Raw genomic sequence first — 4,653 nt, 5'->3', positions numbered from 1 at the left:
TTACATTTGTTGTATATCAGTTCACTTCTCCACATGCCATGCCACATTTATTACCTAGATATCATTACACAAAGCCCCAAATACTCAATGCAAAAATATTCCACGTCCCATTACAACTGTATTACACAACTCCCTGTGCTATGCCACAATGTCCCACAAGCGATATCACAAAAGCCCTGACCATATGCTGTCACAAAAAATATAATTAAACATAATGTTTCCTCGCGTTATATATCTCTGTGATATACGAAACTTGCTAGTTCCATCTCAAAGGAAAATAATTTTATTGCATGAAACCCTAATTTCCCAATTTTATTGCGTTTAATTAACATGTTAAACACAATCCTTTGCGTTTAGTCACAAACCTCTTCGCTAGTCAAGAGTGTATGATCCACTCCGCTCCTCTACAAGAGCAGAGAGGACCGTAAACCCTTGGCTAGAGAAGATGGACCACAATGTACTTTGCATTTAAACGCAAAACGCTTTGCAATTAAACGAAAATAATATTGCATTTAAACGAAATAAGTATTGCGTGTATGGTAACAGTATAACTAAGACTAATTAAATAGTTTTCATGGATCTAAACTATATGTCTTTAAAACTTATTATGAGTGACATTAACCAAATTCAGAATGCCGTATATATAGTTAATTGAATGAATTTATTGCTCTTTACATATTTCTGAAAGTCGTACGTTCTTTACATTTAACAAAAGTCAAGAAAAATTCTCGCAACACGTACGGTAAATTACGATTTTTTTTTGGGGGGGGTGGGTTTAAAGAATGAGACAGCTAATGCAACTTATTGCAAACGATTTGTAGGAAAATAATTTGTGATTTAAACATATTTTTATTTCATGAACATTTACAAAATCTTCAAACACAAGTTCTAACAACTAACGAGGTTCTTACCGTGTATAACATTTACATATATAATCATTTACAACTGTATGTGTAATAGTTTAGAATTGAAAGTACATAGAAGTGCCTGGCAATAAATGGGGAAATATGGCGTGTAAATGCCAATATTTACATCTACCAAGTATTATTCCCTCTATTTCTTACGGATTAATTCATAGCTCTATAGAAACAACCAGACTGGAATCTACACGCCCCGTTTATCGATTGTTCGAAATCTACAGCGGCTGAAACAGACAGGACTGATAGTGGCACGCCCTGTTTATTGATTGGTCGAAGCCTTCAGCAACCCACGAAAAATCACGGACTGCACGAAATAATCATGATGTTGTCAGACTCCAAGTCTACAGGAAACGATTTGGCTGTTTCTTTTAGCTAACGTACTTATGTATATACGTTAACAGTAATTTAGTGAATTTTACTTACTTAGCATAATCAATTTAAGAATTAGTTAAAAGATAGATGTTAATATAAACAATAGAATGCTTTCTTTGATGATTCATGCGGGTTATGAAGGTAGCGATCAGTGCAGAAAATATTTACACAACCCGCTAACGCGGGTTATTAATTTTTTCTTTACCTTCATATCCTGAATGAATCCCCAAAGAAAGAATTTTATTGCTCAAATATGTGGACGGATAAGATATACATGTATACTGAAATATAAAAATATCTAAGATTTATGTAAAAAAATCGTTCTTAAAAGGCCATCGATTTGTAACCCTTATAATATGTTGAATTCTGAAAATATGTTGATTTAAACTCAGGCACGTAGCACCCCCCCCCCCCTCCAGTTTTTTGGGGACCATGTTAAAGATTTGATCGATGTAATATGAAGTTATAGACCTGTACGCTATCCCCCCCCCCCCCTCCCCAGAAACACGGATTAGAATTTTCATGATTTTGAGAATGTCGTTTTTTTTATTTTGCTTGTCAGGAGTTTTTTGACGTGCTTGAAACTGGTGTATGCGTATTAAAACCTTCAAATAGCGTTGTAATTTTTTTTTAACTTCAATGCTTTTTATTTCATAGAGTGGATCTTAGTCACATTCTAAATAAAGTCTAATGGAAAACGCACCGATGATGATCTTCCTTTTAAGATACGACGCACCATTTACACTTAACGTGTCTTACCAATTACTTTCATATTCATATTCATATCTTTATTATTTGTACTAAATCAATTTCTAGTAAATAATATTTGATCAGGAAGGGCTTGAAAGGGGGACTGGGAAAGATATTACCCTAAAACACATACAAATAGTAATTAAAAAGTTTCTCCATCTCTGTTGTTTTTAGATGCATCTGGCAAGATACCACACTGAATCCTTATCATTTTATATCTCGGTTTAATTAAGCGTATCTTCGACACAGAACTGCAAAGAAATCCATTTTGTTTCTGCAAGCCTCCCAGCTAACGGACGGAGATTCTTTACCATGGTAAGTAAAAGTTTGCTGTTAAAGTGCTTTTTTTCTAAAATTTGTTTTATAAACTTTTGAATTTCAAGTCAATGTGTAATAAACTTGAATATTGTGTCAGAAATAAGCTTAAGCTTATCATGAAATAAATGAGCTTTTTGGGTGCCAAAAAGATGCTTCCGATGCATGAAATTAATCCAAAGTATCTTAAAACTAAAATCGAATAAATCTAGAACAATAGCCGCTTGTAACTAGCGTCTTTTATGTTGATGATGAATGATGATTTGTGACATTTACATGCTATTCTGTAGAAGTCAATTATGCTCTTGGCCCTGCTTCTGATGGCGACTATGAGCGGCGTTGAGGGAAGATATAAAGGTCTGGCCTGCTACAAATGTGATTACATCATGAATTTCTGCACCTTCCGCTGTCGTCATCAGCCCAGCGTGGCCCACAGTTACTATTGTAATGACTTCTGTGACCGCAGGAACGAGCGGTGTTACCTCGAGTGTGTGGAGGACCGCTACGGACACGCCTCCTGAGGGCCGCCATCAACAGTCGAGTGACGTCATTATGCTAAAAGTCGAACAGAGCAAGATGTTGGTGTCTTGAGTGACATTAATGTACAAGTAATAAAACGTCTTTATATCAACTCTATTTGCTTTTTCTTTCAAACCCTCTTCACTATTTATATCCGGTACCCAATGAAAAGTGACCACAATAAAATTGGGTACATATGTAGATTAATTTGTACCATTCGACTCATTCATCGAATGAATATGAATCATTATGGGTATTTCTAATTTCCAGATGTTTGAGTTAGTGTGTTTTGAAGTATACATTAAAGTTAATTGGAATACCGTTTTCAAAGAAGAAGGGTTAATAAGGCGTGTGAAATGACTATGTATAAGGATGAATAAGATGCTAACAAATTAAAATATTAATAAATCTGATTAATTTATTTCAAAATGGTTTAAATCAATGTATTTTTTTAAAATATAACATTGATTTGTAACCCTTAAATATGTTTAATACTTGGAATATGCTGATTTAAACTGGCGTAATATGCATATCAAAATCTCAAAATGGTGTAATTTTTAAAGAACTTCAATGCCTTTTCTTTTATAGAGTGAGTCTTTTGTCATCATAGCATTGAATCATGATTTTTTGAAATATACAGTCTCATAACTGCAGCGGTGTGTGCATACAAATTGAGTAACACGCGTTAGCGCGTTATGAAAATTTGTATGCAAACATCGCTGCAGTTATGAGACTGTATACTTAAAAAAATCATGATTTAATGCTTATATTTACATTATTTTAACTTCATGCCTAAGGGTAAGTTCATATTAATGGAAGAGCCACAGTAACCGCCGCAAGCGTGAACTTTGATTTTCGCTTGTGACGTTGCAGTTAACTGCGTTCAACGGTTGTGACGTCATAATAAAACTCGTCATTTTAACCTTTGGGTTGGGGCAGTTTACGCTTTATAAACAGCGAAGCAGTTTATAAAACATATTGAATTCATTGCTTATAATTTAATTTTTTTTACTCTTTATTGTAGATGAAAACGGTCATTTGACCTTTAAAATGACGTAAAATTGTACAAAATTCAAACGTAACGTCAGGCGTATTGGTACGTTTTTGACGTTAGTCTTACTATGACGTAGGCAACATTCTTTATACGATATAAAATAATTTTTTCGCCAATCAGAGAGCGCGTTACAACCAGAATATAGTGTTATAACTGCCGTAGCTTTCAACACACATTACAACCAAAAAAAATTGGTATGTAAATATAGTATAAATAAGGTCTAAAGGAAAATATGGTAAAATAAACCTATTGATTTTTTCAATCAATAGGTTGGGAGATGACCCACTATACAAAAATATCATTTTGTATCATTACTGTTGAACGCTTAAGAAAATATAAGTTCGTAAATTCGTCGCATATAGCATTTAAAGGGGCATGGTCAAGATTTCGGTCAAAAATTATTTTTCCAATTTGAATGCTAACAATTCACCAGTAAGGCATTTTTAATAGGCAACCAAAATTTGAGTGTCATTCGTTGAGTTTTAAGCGAGTTAAAAAGCTTACAATTCTTTGCTATGTAAACAAAGCTGTTGTTTACGTATATTTTGAATGCTGAACGGAAAATTCCAGTTTTAGACCTAAAGTGAATGTGTTAAAAGTTAGGAACTGTTTTTATGCTTAAACGGAAAGAAAAAAAAGAAATCAGCTTGAAAAAGATTTTTACTGGTTTATTGAACCTATGTAAACAAAAACAGGGCACGAGCCTTGAATTGTGAGCATCGT

The 4,653-nt window shown here is 33.8% G+C and overlaps 1 long non-coding RNA gene across 1 annotated transcript; it reads left to right on the top strand.

Annotated features, from left to right (window-relative positions):
- Positions 1–2,155: 2,155 nt before the first annotated feature.
- On the top strand, positions 2,156–2,988 carry LOC128190001 (uncharacterized). The gene is made up of 2 exons (XR_008244312.1): positions 2,156–2,357; positions 2,648–2,988. It is a non-coding gene; the product is annotated as an uncharacterized LOC128190001 (long non-coding RNA).
- The last annotated feature ends 1,665 nt before the right edge of the window (positions 2,989–4,653 follow it).

The sequence above is a fragment of the Crassostrea angulata genome, chromosome 6, assembly GCF_025612915.1.
Source record: "Crassostrea angulata isolate pt1a10 chromosome 6, ASM2561291v2, whole genome shotgun sequence".
Taxonomy (NCBI): Eukaryota; Metazoa; Mollusca; class Bivalvia; order Ostreida; family Ostreidae; genus Magallana; species Magallana angulata.
The sequence above is the reverse complement of the archived record's forward strand: the minus strand, read 5'-3'. Positions and strand labels throughout refer to the sequence as shown.